The sequence below is a fragment of the Cervus canadensis genome, chromosome 8, assembly GCF_019320065.1.
Source record: "Cervus canadensis isolate Bull #8, Minnesota chromosome 8, ASM1932006v1, whole genome shotgun sequence".
NCBI lineage: Eukaryota > Metazoa > Chordata > Mammalia > Artiodactyla > Cervidae > Cervus > Cervus canadensis.
In genome coordinates this window covers 55,649,983-55,668,384 of record NC_057393.1, presented here as the reverse complement: position 1 = coordinate 55,668,384, position 18,402 = coordinate 55,649,983, and the positions used below count along the sequence as shown (strand labels likewise).

Below are 18,402 nucleotides of genomic sequence, written 5' to 3'. Positions count from 1 at the left end.
TATTCCTGACAGTATTATTATGAGGTAAGGACCATCGTATACCCATTTCACGGATGGGAAAACAGGGACAGAAGTTATGTAGCTTCACCTAAGATTCTTAGTGAGTAAATGGCCAAGTCACTGATCACAAGCATCTAGCGCCTCGATTCTGGTCTTTTAGCCCCTTCTCTATACTGATCTTGACAGTGACTTAAACCCTCAGACCCTTCATTTTCTCTTTGGTGCATGAAGTAACTTCTGACCTATAGGGTTGTTCATAGACTCATCCATGAAACTGTCTCTTCTCATTCACAACCTGGAAATGTTTGTGGAGCTTCCCAAGCCCTCTGGGGTTCCTTTCACAGAGGGTAAACCTGCTAGAGCTTTCTCTATCCTGTTGGCATCCTGTGCATAGATTCCTGCTCTTTTCTGTCTCTGCATCATTCTGGCCAAGTGCTCTTTTATCAACGCCCCCTGTGCTTTGGGCTCTAAGCCAGCTTCACACACACACACACACACACACACACACATGCTGTAACCTCGATTGTGCTTCTGTACTACTTCTCCCAAGTTGCAGCTAGGAATGAGGGGTTTAGTGACCCTGGGAGATGGCACAGACCTGGGAGGGCACACAGCATGTCTTTCACATCATGGAGCTCCTTCGGCTTCTTCACACACACAGACAAAACCCAACATCTGTTCACACAAGCCTGGTTCAGCCACATCTTCCTGACCTGTGTGCGTGCCAGTGCTGCTGTGGGGCCAAGATCCCGTTCAGCTGCTGTCTCATGGAGGACCTCACTGCACAGTGCCCTGGGCGCTGACCCCAACTAGCCCAGCACACTGTCTCCCTGCTGGCTTGATCCTCCCACAAACAAGAGCTAGCCTTCTTGTGGCCCCATCAGCCCTGAGCATCGATGCTGGAGGCAGGGGACACACAGTAGGCATGGAGAAGGAGAATGATTTGAGGGTGGTGAGCTTCCCAGTGACATCAAAATCATCCCCTAAACCCCTCCCCCTGCCTTGGTCTAAAGTACGGCAAACTGGCCCGCAGACGGGGCAGGCTCCCAGCTGTGACTGGCAGCTGGCCCTGCCTCCGTAGGGCACAGGGCATTGGCACCATAGGGGCCTGGAGCTGAGGGCCTCCAGCGGCATTCTCCTTGGCCTATTTCAAAATAGGGTTTCAGTTCCTCAGCACTTCAGAGCTCCTGTGGAAAAAGTGATCTGCCAGGTTCTCTCTCCGGGTACTTCCTTAAATGCTACCAACACAGAAGCTGGCTTCAGCCCAGGGCAAGGCTGAGTCTCTCAGTCAACCCTGTTTCTGCGGGGTCAGTGACCCAACCCTCTTGTTTTAAGCAAGCTCATAATGGGAAGGGCCGGATTTACCCAGAAATAACCCGAGGAGTTTTTTCTTCCTCATGCCTTGCTCTGCAGCAAGTTTCTCTCACTCCTCCCCACTTCCTGCTCTTGCTCCAGCCTGCCTGAGCTGCTCTCAGGTCCCCTAATGGGTCCGAGGCTTTGTCCTCCCTTTGGGCTTTTATGGCCATTCTGTCTCAGAATCCAGCATCATCCTCATCCTAGACGCTACCCTTAGCTGCCCAGGAAGCCCTTCCCAGATCAGGCCCCTCCTCCAGCCGTCAGCTCCTCTCTGGCCCAGCACTCGTGCCCCGCTCTCCTCCGCAAGACCTGCCTCTTGCTTTAACTCTCCCAGGAGGGCAGGAGCCTGGTGTGGCAGAGATGTTGCTTTTATGCCTCACCGCTTGTTTCCAGTACAGATCACAAAAACTGGATGCTGCAGGAGATCCATAAATGGCTGTTAAATTATTGAATGAGTACAGAAAGCCTCATGAGGTTCCCCCAAAGTCAACTTTCCCAGAGTTGTGTATACACAGCCGGAATAAATCATGTAAAGTCTCTAGGGGCCAGGGATGTGACTTGGCTGAGGGACATTGGTCAATGGAGCCTATGGGGGCTTGGGGACACATTCTTCTTCCGGCAGGGCAGCTTTTCTGGTGTTTCATGAGAAGCCAGAAATCTGGATTTTTACAGACCATAGTTCACGTTTAAAGTTGGGTGACCGTGGTGGAGACAATTACTGCCCCCGGGATGACCACGTGATAGCTCCCACTCCCCAGCCCCTTGCAGCCATGGGGCCGTGTGACTGGCGCTGCAAATAGAAGTGTTGTGAGTCACTGCCGGGCCAGCGCATCTGGGCCAGCGTGTGACCCTGCAGCTCTCCTCCTCCTGCCGTGGTGACCCAGAAAGCCACATAACCCAGTTAGTATAGCTTCTTGATGGTCAGCCTGGGTCCCAGAGTATCTCGGGGGACCAGAGGCCTCTGCCAATCCACAACAGATGTGGATGGGGGAAGAGAAATAAACCTCTCTGTTTCAGGGATTTGTTACTGCAGGGTAATCTAGTTTATTCTAATGCAGTAAATAATTCAATTAAATTGAATATACATGTCAATGTATGGCAAAAACCACTACAATATTGTAAAGTAATTAGCCTCTAATTAAAATAAATAAATTAATTAAAAATGAATATATACATATATTTTAACTTCCCGGGTGGTGCTACTGGTAAAGAACCAGGCTGCCAATGCAGGAGACACAAGAGATGCGAGTTTGATCCCTGGGTTGGGAAGATCCCCTGGAGGAGGGCATGGCAACCCACTCCAGTATTCTTGCCTGGAGAATCCCCATGGATAGAGGAACCTGGTTGGCTACAGTCCATAGGGTTGCAAAGAGTTAGACATGACTGAAGCAACTTAGCACACATGCATGTATACATATATGTAAAACTTGCAGATACATGACAGTTTATAACACTTCGTGCTTTCATTCTCCCATAGCATGTGAGGAATATGCCCATTTTGCTCTATTTAGTAGGGACACTTACAAGTGGAATTCTCTTCTAAAAGAATTATCTTATAAACAGTGATTAGTTATTAATAGAAGATGCTTCTTAAAGTGTTCTGGGCTGGGAGCTGCTAAAAACCCATATAGCTTCAGTTGCATGATTTTTCCTCTCTGGGTCTTGATTTTTCCATCTGTACAATGAGAATATTGATTTCCATTGAGTTAGAAATTTTCTTAGCTGTGGAACTCTTCATTCAAATGGAATATTTATGCAGATTAGATTAACGGGGTGGGGGTGTTCTGGCTGAAGGTGACGTGGGTGGTGGGGAGCCTCCATCTATGGCGTTGTCCACGTGTATGCTCATGGCTAAGTCGTGTCCGACTCTTTGGGACCTTCAGGGACTGTAGACCACTGAGATCTTCTGTCCATGAGATGCTCCAGGCATGAATACTGGAGTGGGTTGCCTTGCCCTCCTCCAGGGGGTCTTCCATCTCTGGATATTACTGTGTTGCGTGACAAAGGAGATGCTGTCTTCACTGGGCTTCTGGAATACACTTTACCCTAGAGAGCCTGCTTATTTAAAGGACACAATCAACAAACTGAGGGTTTCCAGCTGGAGTTGGGTGACATCAGCTGGGGTTGGCAGCTCAGAGGGAATCAGGAGGAAAGGGCAGAAGGATCCTAGATGACATAGAACGAAGTGAAAGGAGAGGGTGGCTTGTTGAGTAAATAGCATCTGTGTCAGGGAAAGAGAATGGAGGACACCATCCCAAGTGAGGGGAGGAGGGAAGTGAGGAAGGCTGGGGAAGCAACAAAGCTGCTTCCAAACTGCCGGGCGAGACCTGAGCCTTACAGGGTAGGAAGCTCTACCCCAGGGAAAAACAATCTTCTCTTCTTTGAGAGAACCATATACTGCTGGGTCCTCTGACATCCATCATGCATATGGCCTGAAGCCAGTCTCATGGTCTCTGATTCTTACATGTCTCATCCCCCGACTCCCAAGTTGGCAACTCTGTCATCTCCTTGCATTCCAGACCTGAGCTCTGGGGTCACTTTCAGAATTCCACTCCAAATGTCGATACCACGTTTGTGCCTCATTTACCCAACTGGAGGTTGAGACAGTTTTCATTCCCAGTGTCTTGTCCAATTCGCAAGTGAGCTGCATGGGTACCTAAGAGGCATCCTATAGATAACTTGAATAAGAGCTTTGAGAGAGAACAGGACACATACCCAGGAAGAAAGCCAATGGAGATGTCTCTTTATTTGGAACATGTTCCTGAAACCTCCCCTTAAACGCTCACTCTCCTCATGCATTGGGCAGGACTTAATGAATCTCCAATGGAATGTTTTTCTACCTTTTATAAAAAGCATGATCTTATCTTTAAATAAAACCCTAGGAGAAGCCTAATACACAAAGGGATTAAAGCGGGCCGCTCTGGTCGAGGATGGAGTCGGGGAGAGGATGGGCTGGCCCACCACCCTGGCGCAGTCTGCAAAGTGCAGAGTGACAGATGCAGCTGGTCAGGCCAAATCTCTGTGGCTCTGGGGAGTCCAGCTTTCTTTGTCCTGGCTGGCTCCCCTCCCCCAGGCCCCAGGGCACACAGAACGGGCCTCCACTCTTGCTTCCCTGGCTGGAGGAGGCTCCGTCCCCAATCCAAGGACTCAGGCTGCAGCCAGGGTTCCCTGTCCCCAGAGGAAGGGCCCCAGGGCAGCAAGCCAGCCATGGTTACCTGTCCCAGTGAACAGGCAGTGAATTGTTTTCGCTTTGCACTTCAGTGGTTGCTCTGCCAGCCGTGAGGAGGGGCCGTGAGGACAGTGGGCCGGCTGCCTGCCCTCCCCATTGTCCCTGGCCTTTCATTTGGGACAAAGGACACTGAAGGTTTTCAGCTGCCTGGTTTGGACCACTTTCCTCTTTGGGGGTTGTGGAGCCGGTTATCACGAGGGAAGGCAGATGGCTCTTCAGGCCATCACCATAGCCCACTTCCTATGGGCCAAGGTCTGAAGCAGAAAAAGAAGGCTAATGCAGTGGTGTTTTCCTGAGGCTAAACCCACTACATTTGAAAGCCTTTTATTTCAAGATGATGTGCTGCCCACAATGCCCCCTCTTTCATAAACTTGTGGCAACAACAGATCGTCATTGTTGTCCTCACTTGGCAGAATGGAAAATGTTATCAGTGTCCAAATTAAAATGTTCTGAGGATGTTTGTGAAATCCAAATGTTTGGTAACCTCTGTTCTTACATCTTATAAAATTATGACTCTGATGTTCCTCTTTGTGGGTGTGCTCAGTCGTGTTTGACTCTTTGCAACTCCATGGACTGTAGCCTACCAGGTTCCTCTGTCCATGGAGTTTTCCAGGCAAGAATACAGGAGCGGGAAGGCAGGACGAGCCAAAGAAAAAGGACAGGGCATGAGGGGCACGGCTGGGAGCCTCTGCGCCCAGGCTGCTCAGACCAGAAGGAGGAAGGAGGTCCTCAGGAAGACAGCAGGTGCTGGGACACTGCCATGCATTCCTGGGAAGCCCGAGTCCCGTGTTCTGCAGCCCAAGGCTACAACTTTCGATCACCAGCCAGGGCCAGCAGGAAGGTGGCAGGGAAAACAATGAACCTTTAAAAGGGCCCTTGAGATCACCTGTTAGCCAGCAAATGGCAGGAAGTTGGCCAAGGAAGAAGCTGTAGTGCCTGCTGGTACCAGCTGCCCCTGATAGGGGGTCTGGCCAGACACAGGCCACTCCCAAGCAACAGATTTTTGCCAAGAGAGCCAGCTGCTGGGATGCGGGTGGTGAGCGGGAACACAGCAGCTGCAGCTCCCATCCCCTTCCACACGGCTGTCTTGGCTCTTCCTCTCTCCTCCATCCTCACCCCCAGCCTGGGCTTGACCACACCCTCCCCGCCCCAAGCCTGGTGGCCGGGAAGCCCAGGGGGACATTGTGCAGTCCAATTGGAGTCGAACAGAGCAGGAGCGGCCAGCACAGGGCCACTAGCACCTCTACTCAGCGCCTTCTCCTGGTCCATCCTCTGACCCTGGCTCACCTTTACTGTATCCTCTCATCCTCCAAATCTTGGGCTTCCCCCAGCTCTCTCCCTCAGACCATCCCAACACCCAGGCCTCCGTGACACCATTGCCCTTCCTCTGAAGAGCCGAACCCTCTGCACTTAGGCAGCTTGGCCCTCCTCATAAGCTTTCTGGTAGCTCCCACCTACAGGTGGTACTACACCCGGACTCCTGCAGCCAGATCTCTGGTTTCTGTCCTTGCTTTCAAAACATGGCAACCTGGGGCAAGAGAGCACTTCCAATCCTCCTGCTCCCTCTCACACATACATACTCCCTGGCCAAAGTCCTTACACACACCTCTTCCTCCTCAAACTGGACCCACCCCTGGCCTATGGAAGAAGAGATTTAAGGAAACAGGAGGACTTCCCAGGTGGCGTTAGTGGTAAAGAACCTGCCTGCCAATGCAGGAGACATGAGAATTCAATCCCTAGGTAGGGAAGATCCCCTGAAGGAGGAAGGAGGAAATGGCAGCCCACTCTAGTATTCTAGCCTGGAGAATCCCATGGACAGAGGAGCCTGGTGGGCTACAGTCCATATCGTCACAAAGGGTCAGACACAACTGAGCACGCACTCACAGAAACAGGAATCCTTGCAGCCGTGCTTTTTGGGCCAAATAGCTCCTCAGAATGATCACTGACCAATATCCCGCTGGCCTGGGGTTAGAGGGGCAGGCCCTCCTATTACAAGTGCTGTGGGGCAGCACTGATGCTCTCTGGCCCTGCCCCCACCCCCGGCTCCCTGGTGCGCCCTCCGCCCGCAGCCAGCGCTACACACTGCACCACACCTGCCTACCGCATGCAGCTGCTGACGGCGGCTTCCTGCAAGACACGGTTCAGCTCAGAGCCATGGGTCATGGAGCCCTTTGGAGTCTCTTGAAACTTAACACACTCTCTCCAGAAAAATGCCCATGTGTGTGTGAGTGTGCACACACGCACACACGAGATTTGCATACCATTGCAGGGGATCAGTAAACCCTTACCCACGTGCCCCTGGATCCCTAGGTCCCATGTTAAGAACTTCTTCCGAAATGTGTCACAACAAGAGAGAGGAGACAAGGGGGCATCCCAGAGAGAAGGCAGGTGTGAGCTTTGCTGGGGCATCAGCTTGGTACATGATTTCAGCATGCTGCTGCATCTCTTGGGCCTTAGCTTAGCTAGGATTGTAGCCAGGCAGCTGGAAAAGAGTGTCTTTAGGTCTCTTCCCAGCTCTGCGGCTATGGGGCTGTATGACACCTTCACTTGTACCCCCCAAGTTCAGGCAAGGCTGTTGCTGTTGTTCTTAATTGGGTCACTAAGGTTGTGTTCAACTCTTTTGTGAACTCATAGATTATAGCCCACCATGCTCCTCTGTTCATGGGATTTTCCAGGCAAGAACACTGGACTGGGTTGCCATTTCGTCCTCCAGGGATTTTCCCAACCTAGGGATCGAACCAGCGTCTCTAAAACCACAGGCATATTCTTTATCACTGAGCCACCTGGGAAGCCCAAGGTAAGGGGAAGAGGCTCCAAATCTCTTTCAGCAGTGCATCCTGGGGAAGGAGGTCAGAAGCCAAAAAAGGGAGGGAACCAACTGCAAGTTCCCCTTTAATAAGAGTGAGAAATCTGCCGAAGCTTCGGGAAGTGCAGCCACTTCCTATTTGATTTTGATTTACTTTAAAACAATTTGAAAATGTTTTCTTCAGTGTCCTCTGTGACAGGATAACCACCAGCCTTTGCAAGGATCTGGATTTAGAGCTCGGCTCTGGGGTTCTGATGCTGAAGCTGAAACTCCAATACTTTGGCCACTTGATGAGAAAGAACTGACTCATTTGAACAGACCCTGATGCTGGGAATAATTGAAGGCGGGAGGAGAAGGGGACGACAGAGGATGAGATAGTTGGATGGCATCACCGACTCAATGGACATGAGTTTGAATAAGCTCTGGGAGTTGGTGACGGACAAGGAAGCCTGGTGTACTGCTGTCCATGGGGTCACAAAGAGTTGAACATGCTGAACGATTGAACTGAACTGAACTGGGATTCTGTAGCTGTGTGACCTTAGGCAAATCCCTTTCCTTCTCTGACCTTCAGATTCCTCAGCTGAATCACTGACTGCTGTGAAGGTGAATGAGGGAACAGGTAAGATGGGCTTCATATGGGCTTCACCCATGATAAACAGAAGTTCCCAGTAGAAGTCTGAATGGGAGTCCAGGGCTCCAGAGGGACAGCGAGGCTCTGATATGGGAACATAGGACTCAGAGAGGATGACGGTCCTCAGCAGGAGCGTCTATGAGCCACAGTATTTAGCTGAACTCACTCTCAAAACAGGGCCCAGTCCAGAGTGCTTTCTGGTAGCTCCCATAGTCAGAGCCTCCCCTTTGAGCCTCTGCATTTATAGAACTTGAACTGTAACACATGCCTGAGTTCTGTTCATATTCTGTTGTTACGGGTCATTGTCCAGCTGACCCTGACCCTGGGGGACTCTGGACCTTCACTCTGTTCTCCAGGCCACCTGATGGAGTCTCATGGTGGAAATACAGCTCCATCCCCCTCACCCCCTAGTCCCCCACCCCCTCACCTCCCCTCATTGCCCCTCCCCCCCAACCCTTGCTTCCACACTGACACTTTAATCTGTGGTCTCAATCTTACTTTCCCTGCAAAGTCTTGAACCACCAGCACTGTGCAGAGAGGGGATAATGACAAAAACTAATGAAAATGTACTGACAGCGGTGAAACACACCCCATAACAACTTCCGGCCAGCAATTTTTTGACCTAGGGCTAAGGCATTCATCTTCTCTTTTCTTCTTTCCCCTTCCTCCCCTCTCCCTCCCATCCCCCCGCCTTCCTCCCTCCTCTCCTTAGCACCTCCCACCCTGCTGGCATCAGCTCAGCAATTACTCAAGGGAGTTGGAGGCAGGCTGATCGGCATTTTAGTTGTTGTTATTGTTTACTCATGGCTTCTGCCAACAAATCTTGATCTTGCTGTGAGCAGTTAAACTACAGAGAAGCCTGTGAGGGTCCTTCTTGCAAGTGCAAGCACACAGCTTTGGAGTCCAACTTGTTTTTCAGTCACTAAGTCAAGTCCCACTCTGCAACCCCATGGACTGCAGCATGCCAGACTTCCCTGTCCTTCACCATTTCTGGGCTCAAATTCCAGAATCCCAGCCCTCACCTGTTATGACCCTACTTAATTCCTCTGTGAAGTGGGGTTATTAAAGCTTTTTCAGTGTTTTAAGAAAACACTGTCACTGGCCTGGCACTGATCCTGGTGCGAGAGATCACACACAGCCCTCCCCCAGGGCTGTTGCAGATTAATAAAACAAAGGCATCTGTCCAGAGTGGGAAGTGCAGGACAGAGTCAGGAGCACGGGGCAAACAGGGTGGCTGAACTCAGTGGGGGAAATGAAAGAAATCTGGCATAATAAGCCCTGGCTAAAAATCCTGACCCTACCCCTGACTCATCTCGGTAAAACCAGACAACACTGTAACTTTTCAAACTTCAGTTTTCTCATCTGAAGATGGGGACACTGAAAGTATCAAGGCTGTGAGAAGTGTGAGAAGCATATTGTGCTAAAACTATTAGCACAGGTCTGACAACAAGGCAAATCCTCTGTAAATAGCGATTGTGAGGCCCTGATGCTGCTATTCTCTCGGTGTTCATGGTCTTCCATCCATGAAATCTGAGGGTTGTGCCAGAGGCACTTCAAGCCTCTCCCCCCCATTCTAAGATCAATGCTGCTAGGATATCGGCCAAGATAAGAGACAAGGTGGGCAAAGATGTAGCCGGCGGCCACGCGCGCACCTGCTTTGCTCAGGTTTTAGCTCGTTAAGTGTCCTCTCATTGGAGCAGGTGCCTGGCGCAGTGCCCACTCTCAGCGGCGGGCCCGAGGCCCAGAAAGTGCCAGGCTGGCAGAGGGAGGGGACTTAGCACGAGGCAGCCAAGGGGCACAAGTGCCTAGACTCCAGAGCCCCTGGCTGGGCCAGGTCCTGGGCTCGCGCGGTGGAAGGAGATCGGAGCTCCGCGGGCGCCCGGTGCATCACTCACCGACCACTCATCGCGCAGTGCAGAACCCGCTGCCGGTGCCTTGCCCTCGCAGTCACCCGAGATGCCTCCGCAGCGCCTACTGCCCGGTCCTCCAGGACTTGGAGGGTCAGGCCCGCCCCTCCCCGCCCCTCGCCTCGCTCCAGCCAATGGCAAAGCCTCATTACCCCTCTTCGCCCCGCCCCCCGCCTCTTCCCGCCCCTCCCCGCCTCTCGTCCAACTCTGGCCAATGGCGTCCTGTCACCTTGACGGACCCGCCCAGCCCCTGGCACGCCCGGGAGGGTAGGGGAGGTGCCGAGGGGCCTCGGGGAAGGTTTGGGGCATTAGCTGGGCGGGCTGTCCCGGGACCACCCCGAGGGCGCCTTGAGGGAGACTCACGAAGGAAGCAGCCCCGACTGGATCGGCAGAATCAAGCATGCTGGCCAAGGTCAGGACCCCTGCGGGAATAGACACTCGGGTTTCCAACAAAGGTCGCTGTCAAGCCCCTCAATTACTAGTGTGCCTGTCATGAGAGAGGAGGTAATCAGCAGAACCCGAACGATGTGAGTTTTTGCTCAAGGGCCACCTGTCTGCAGTTTGGCTGCAACGTTGGCGTTGCCTCTCAGAGCTTCACCGCCTTTAAGAAATCAGATCCTCAGATGATGAAGAGGAGATAACTTCTCTGCCAGTTACCCACTCCAGTACTCTTGCCTGGAGGATCCCGTGGACAGAGGAGCCTGGTGGGCTGCAGTCCATGGGGTCGCGAAGAGTCGAACACAACTGAGCGACTTCACTTTCACTTTTCACTTTCATGCACTGTAGAAGGAAATGGCAACCCACTCGTGTTCTTGCCTGGAGAATCCCAGGGACGGCGGAGCCTGGTGGGCTGCCGTCTATGGGGTCGCACAGAGTCGGACACGACTGAAGCGACTTAGCAGCAGCAGCAGCAGCGGCAGGAGGATTTACCTGCGTGGGGGTAGAGTGAACGGAAGACCATCGCCTTTTGGGGAACTCGGAGCAGTTCCGTAATTCTGGGGTGTGGGGGTGGAAGGGATGGAGAAGGGGTTGACGAAAACAATTCTGATTTCTGTTTTATACCACCATCCCAACCCTGACCTTGGGACTTCCCCTTCCCTCCCCTCAGCATGAATCATTTTACTTTCGTCTCAATCTGTGGTTAATCCTAATATTTTTAGAGTCATATGGCCAGTTTAGAATGTGATATGGACCTTTTAGAAAAATGCAGGTGCCCACATAGGTAAAAATCTGCCTGGGATTTGAGTCTATGAGCTTCTGGATCCCATTTGAGGGAGGCTGTACTAATCCTTGTAGTTTGGGCTGCTGGTTATGGGGTAAAGAGATTGGGCTCTACCATCGACTTCTTGCATAACCTTGCCCTGTTGCAATGGCTCTTGGCTTCAGTTTCCCCACCTGTAAAAATGATGGAGCTAAAGATGAGCAGGCCAAGGATATTTCAGCTCTGTCTTTGCACGACTTCATGAAGAGTAGCCTGTTCTCTGCCAATTCAAGACACCCCTGTGGTCAGGGACCTCTGTTCCTACAGAGCCCAAAGGTCTGATCACCAAAACTGAGGACAATAATTGGGTGCTTCAGAAGCTGTTTTTAAATTTTTTTTTTTCAAACAGTAAGTAAAATCCAATGTAACCCTTAACCTCTGAGCATTCATTCATGCTCAGTAGGATAAGTGGACAGAGCACCCAGGTAAGACACAATTTCCCTTGGGCCTTCCAGCACTTGAGAGTGCTGATCAAGCTGATGCTATCTTCAGGGCCAGGACTAGCTTGGAGTGATGATTGGCTTTAAGGAACAGCTTGATGTGTCCCTCACTCCCACTGTGTGTCAGGCACTCTGTAGGTGCTTTACAGTAGGGATCCCATCCAATTCCCACAACCTTCCCGGGAATGGTTGTTACTAATCACATTTTACATAGAACACAAGTGTCCATCCTCAAGGACCTTCAGAAGGAGAATCACCTTTTCCTTCAGTATTCAATGGCACCATATTTGGCCCCCAGATCACTTATGGTGAGTGTTGTGTATACTCTTAGTTGCCAACCCAGTACCCATTCTCTACTTTGGAAAAAATAAAGAGAAGAAAGGAAAATTGATGCAGCCCCTATGGAGAATGGTAAGGAGGTTTGTCAAAAAGCTAAAAATAGAGTTGCCATATAATCCAGCAATCCAACTCCTTGGCATATATTTGGAGAAAACTCTAATTCAAAAAGATACATGGACTCCAGTGTTCATAGCAGCACCATTTACAATAGTGAAGACATGGAAACAGCCTAAATATCCATTGACAGATGGATGGATAAAGAAGATATGGCAAATATATACAATGGAATATTGTTCATAAAAACGAATGAAATAATGCCATTTGCAGTTACATGGGTGGACCTAGAAATTATCATACTAAGAGATGTAAATCAGAAAGAGAAAGGCAAATGTCCTATGATACCACTTATATGTAGAATCTAAACTGTGACACAAATGAACTTATCTACTAAACAGAAACAGACCCACAGACATAGAGAACAGACTTGTGGTTGCCAAGGGGGAGGGGGTATAGAGGAGGGATAAATTGGGAGTTTGGGATTAACAGCTACAAAACTATTATACAATGGATAAACAACAAGGTCCTACTATATAGCACAGAGAACTATATTCATTATCCTGTGATAAGCCATAATGGAAAAGAACAAGAAAAAGGAATATACCTGAATCACATTGCTATAAGCCAAAAACTAACACAACATCATGAATCAACAGTACTTCAGAAAAAAAGTTGAGAGGGAGACAGAGAGAGAAACAGAGAAGGAGACAGCAAGAGTGAGCAACTTGTTTGGAGCAGCAATGTGCCACTCCCTAGTAATGGATCGTGACAATTTGTATTTTTCATACCGTACATACATCTCAACAGTGAGTCATGAAATTAAGTTAGTACGTGATTTGACTAGTATTTTAAAAATAGAAAATATCAATGTAAAGCACACATAGTAAATGAAAGTTGTGTCTTACAAAATTTTGTTTATCTTATGATTCATTTATGGGTATTAGGCTGTTATATAAAATATATTTCTCACTGTGGGCCTCAGTTAAAAAAAAGGTTGAAAGTTACTGTCTAAGTCAATCTTGACAATCTTTTACATAGTTTTCTCAGCTTCCTTTGAAGCTATAAGTGGTCATGTGACCCACTTCTGGGCTAAGAGATAGGGAAAACTGTGCTGGAGGGTGAAGACAACTTTTGCTTTCCTGATAGAAGGATCAGATAGATTCCCCTTTCCCCTGCCTTTCTGTCTCAAATGTGTATAATGTGTAATGTCTGGAACATTGGCAACCATTTTGAGGTTATGATGCAACATGTCCACATGCTAAAGCTGGTGGAACACAAAGATAAAAGTAGTCTGGGCCTTTAGTAACTTTACGGAGTTGCTGCACAATGCCTTCACTGCCTTCTCTAGACCTCCAGGCAGATGCTTTTCTTTCTGAGCCACCAGGAAAGGCCCCCAAATAAACTACTATTTGTTTAAGCCAGAGGTTGGTAAGTCTTTTCTGTAAAGGGCCAGATATTTAATATCTTAGGCTTTGTGGGCTAAGTGATCTCTGTCAGTCAGTTCAGTTCAGTTGCTCAGTCATGTCCGACTCTGGACCCCATGAATAGCAGCATGCCAGGCCTCCCTGTCCATCACCAATTCCCGGAGTTTACTCAAACTCATGTCCATGGAATCAGTGATGCCATCCAGCCATCTCATCCTCTGTCGTCCCCTTCTCCTCCTGCCCCCACTCCCTCCCAGCATCAGGGTCTTTTCCAATGAGTCGACTCTTCGCATGAGGTGGCCAAAGTATTGGAGTTTCAGTTTCAGCATCAGTCCTTCCAATGAACACCCAGGACTGGTGTAAAACACCCTTTAGAATGGACTGGTTGGATCTCCTTTCAGTCCAAGGGACTCTCAAGAGTCTTTTCCAATACCACAGCTCAAAAGCATCAATTCTTCTGTGCTCAGCTTTTTTTATAGGCCAACTCTCACATCCATACATGACCAATGGAAAAACCATAGCCTTGACTAGATGGACCTTTGTTGGCAAAGTAATGTCTCTGCTTTTTAATATGCTGTCTAGGTTGGTCATAACAACTACTTAATTCTGCTGTTGTGTTTTGTAAGTATCCATAGATAGCAGGCAAATCAAAGGACACTAGTGAAGTTCCAATAAAACTTAACAAAACAGGTGACAGGCCACATGTGACCCCTGGGCTGTAGTTTGCAGATCTTGCTCTTTTTATTGCCTCTCTGACCTCATCTCCTCCCACTTCCCCTCCCTTTCGCTGTTCTTTTTCCCACACACCTGGCCCACTCCAACCTCATGGATTTTGCGCTTGTTATTGCCCCAGCCTGGAAGGCTCTTCTCCCAAATATCTGCAGGACTCGTTCCTTCACCTCCTTCAGGTTTTACACACAAACTGCTCTTCTCTGCAGTCTTCCTTTGCCCACTATCTAAAAGGCCAGTCCCTGGCCCGGACATACTACTCTCTGGCATGCTGTGTATTTCATTTCTTTATCATGAGATCCTTGAGAGAGGGAGATTTTATCTGTTTCCTTAGATACTAACTCTGCCTGGAATGTGAAGGTGTTTAATCAATATTTGGTGTAGGATTGATTTTTTTTTCCTGCCTGTCAGATTCAGGTAAGAAAACAGACATAAGGAGGCTCATTACCCCATCGAAGGGGACAAAGTGAGTAAAGTCATAGAATCTGAGTTTGCCTCCTAATTGCCCTGATGGTCATATTTGTGCCACCAGGGAATGAGAATAGAACAATATCTACCTCTATAGGGAGCTTCCCTGATGACTCGGTGGGTAAAAAAACTGAGCGACTAAGCATGTACCTCTATTGGAAGATTGGGGCTCAGGGAAGCAGGGGCCACAGAATTTTCTGGAAGACTTCTTCCTCCAGGGAATTGTCCCAATAAAGGGGACCTTTGGGAGTCAATAAGGAAATAGGGCATTATCCTGTTATCTTGGGCAGTCTCATTTTTTATAGCATTCCTGCTTCAGAAAATCTTTAGGAAAAAAATGTTTATTTTGTGAACAGTCCAGACTGACTTGTAAGATCCATAAAATGCCGAAGGGCAGCACTCATGATCCAACATTTTTAGCCAAGAAGGAGCCACAGAGAATAAGCTTATGTTTGACTTGTAAGTGTGGAAACATAAAGGAGCCCAAGTCTGATCAAACACATATGATTTCTTACATCAGATAAGGCTGCCCCTGGGGCAGTGCACTGTGCTTGGCTTTTCTTGAAGCTTCTTGGCACCAGGGCACCATTCCAAGAAGATGGAGAAATTACCTTCTCCCTCTGGTGTTTTGAGAGGCAAGTCGTGAAAATGCCTGGGTATGATCACACACTGTTAAGAGTCAATTTAGATTTCTCTGAGTCTTGAAAGAAAATAGATGTATATTTTAACATAATATTAACAATGAAGATGATTTTCAAGGCCATTCTTTTAAAACAGTAAAGTGGAGTTTGAATTAAAATTACTGGGTTATTTCCTAAGGCCTTTTGTGGGTGACTTTGTATGATTTTTCCCTTTTACTTTCTCTGACAGAAGATTCTGGACAAGTGAGTTTTTAAAGCAAGTTTTCAAAAATTCAGCAGATTTTGAATGTATATCTTTGGGAAACTACTGGATGATTGTACATGATTGAGATTGGTAAGATCTAGTTTCGAGTAGATTTTCTTTACTTTAATGGGTTCTGTTTTATTGAACCCATTAGCAGGAAGAGTCCACTTATAGAATACTTCTTGTACTATTCAGTTTGGTGGAATCCTTGAGGAGCAAGATCATCCCATTGTGTGATCTTAATGTGCAGCAGGATTTGCCAGTTTTCAGACGATGTCTCAAATAATTTGCATACCATCTACGTTTCTTTCCTATATGAAATAGTTTGCATTAGCTCCATTTATTAGCATGTAAATAATAACTTCAGGTTAATATATGGAACTCTGCAACCCACTCCAGAGGCAGACTGAGAATGAGAATTTATTCTACAAATGGACATAAATTTCAATGATGTTTACCATATTAGAGCCTTCTCCTTAAATGGGCACACACTCAACATATTATTTGTCCTTTAAGTTATGCTTTGGAAAAACATCCATACCATACTGCAGATCTAATAAGTGCTAGGCACTGGGTTTCTTAGAAGGATGAGAGTTTGCTTTAAAAGGTGATACATTAATTGCTGAAGATTGCTGCTGAAATTTCCTTTGGGGAAAAATAACTGCTTAGCTCAAGCCCTTTCTCCACTTGGCCCCAAGAAGAGGGTGTAACTGTACCCAGAACTGCTCAAAAAACATACGTGAGGACAAGGATGGCATGGACATCTCTAGGCAGAGAGCATACACAGGTCTGGTTGGTTGATCAGTTAAGATCTTTCTCTTCACACTCTCCTCCCTATCTTCCTGATACTGGACATACAGACTTTTTTTTTTTGGTTCATCCAACAGTACAAATCAGAAAGTTAGGGAAGGTACACCTCTCCACGTCCTTGGATTCTCCCTGCCTTCCCATGCCTCCCCCAGACCTGTGTCACCTCCCCACTCACCCACATCTCATATGTTCTTCCACCGTCTATGTGGCTGTGCCTCTGGAGAATGCTGATAACATGGGGCTGCTAGAAAGTCGATTATTATGAATGGATATTGTAATGATCAGGAGTTAATAAGATCTTAACAATAGGATGAAAACAACTGGCAATGCAAAACTCCGGGACAAACTGCATTTTCACTGTAACTATAATTTTAATAATAGAAAATAACTTTAAGTTGTTTAATATTTTGATTCATTTAACAAAAAGCAAGACTATTTACTGAACACAATGGCTGGACATGAAAGAGTATAAGGGCAGGAGGATTTACGGGACAATGTGCTTCAAAGGAGAATGTCTTGAGTAAGGTTTCCCTCCACACAGAGTCTGTGTTGCTTGGAAGCCAGAATCTCTATGAATAATACAATACTGACTGATACTCAAGGCTGAGAACTAAGGAGTGTCAGGACCTTCCCTCAAGCCAGGATATTAAGCAGCCAAAGGAAGTGGAGATCTTCTAGATGAAAAATAAAGCATTTGACAAACAAGGGCCGTTTGTCCAGCTCCTGGGCTGTGAGTTTCAAAATGATCCTCCTCAGGCACTTTGGGGAGACTCCCCAGCATAGAGAATGTGGCTGCTACTGTGTCCTGGAGGGAAGAGTGGCCTCCTCTACCTAGTCTTCTAAGCACGCAGCTTCCCGAGGAATGTAAAACATCCCCAGTGGGGAAGGGGCAAGTTGGCCAGACTTGACCTGTTAACCCTGGGTTTAAAAAGATGTTTCAGCTGAATTGACCTTACCTCTGAACCTGCTATCAAAGCCACCTCTGTTTTGCCCCTGGTGTGACAGAAGCTGCCCATTCCCAAGCTTCCTTCTCAAACTTTGTAAACTAAGGACCTGACTGTTTAAGAAAGGATGTGTGTATGTGTGTTAGTTGCTCAGTCGTGTCATCTCTTTGCGACCCCATGGACTGTAGCCCCCCAGGCTCCTCTGTCCATGGGATTTCCCAGGCAAGAATACTAGAGTGGGTTGCCATTCCCTTCTCCAGAGGATCTTCCCGAGCCAGAGATCAAACGCATGTCTCCTGCACTGCAGGCAGATTCTTTACCATCTGAGCCACCAGGGAAGCCCTTAAGAAAGGACAGCACTGTATAATTACTAAACTTCTTAAATTGTGTGTCCATTGGAAATTGTTTCTTTTTTTTCACTTTGAAAACTCTCCCTCATTGTAATAATTAAGATGTCAACCTTATACCTGGGACAGAATTAGAATGACTGGTGTAATAGAATTCTCAAGAGAAATACAAATAGGAACTATATATTATATTATATTATATTATATTATATATCCTATTGTGATAGGTGGATAGAGATTTATTTATTTATTGAAATTGGCTCATCTGACAATTTCAATAAATAATTCCTGGGGGCAGACAGGTCCAAAATCTTTTGTGCAGACCAACTGGCTAGAGATTCAGGTATGAGTTGATGTAGCATGCTTGAGTCTAAAATCTGCAGACCAGCAGTCTGGAAACTCAGTCAGGATTTTCATGCTTCAGTCTTGAAGCAGAATCGTTTCTTCCTCAGGGAACTTCAGTCCTTGCTCTTAAGGTATCCTTAAAGTCTTAAGATTGGCTGTGTGTGTGTGTGTGTGAGTGTGTGTGTGTGAGAGAGTGTGTGTGTGAGAGAGTGTGTGTGTGAGTGAGTGTATGTGTGTGTGTGAGTGTGTGTGTATGTGAGTGTGTGTGTGTGTGAGAGTGTGTGTGTGTGTGTGTGTGTGTGTGTATGTGTGTTGCTCAGTCGTGTCTTACTCTTTGCAACCCCATGGACTGTAGCCCTCCAGGTTCCTCTGTCCATGGGATTCTCTAGGCCAGAATACTGGAGTGGGTAGCCATTCCCTTCTC

General features: G+C 47.9%; 1 protein-coding gene across 4 annotated transcripts in view; it reads right to left on the bottom strand.

Annotated features, from left to right (window-relative positions):
* The window catches only part of RASSF4 (Ras association domain family member 4), a 34,585-nt gene extending 24,545 nt beyond the window's left edge, over positions 1 to 10,040 (bottom strand). For 3 of the 4 annotated variants that reach the window (XM_043476293.1, XM_043476296.1, XM_043476295.1), the window contains exon 1: positions 9,918 to 10,040. The gene's annotated coding sequence lies outside the window, so the exon portion shown is untranslated. The remainder of the gene's footprint in view (positions 1 to 9,917) is intronic. The other variant, XM_043476294.1, reaches the window with a different exon arrangement.
* Between the last annotated feature and the right edge of the window lie 8,362 nt (positions 10,041 to 18,402).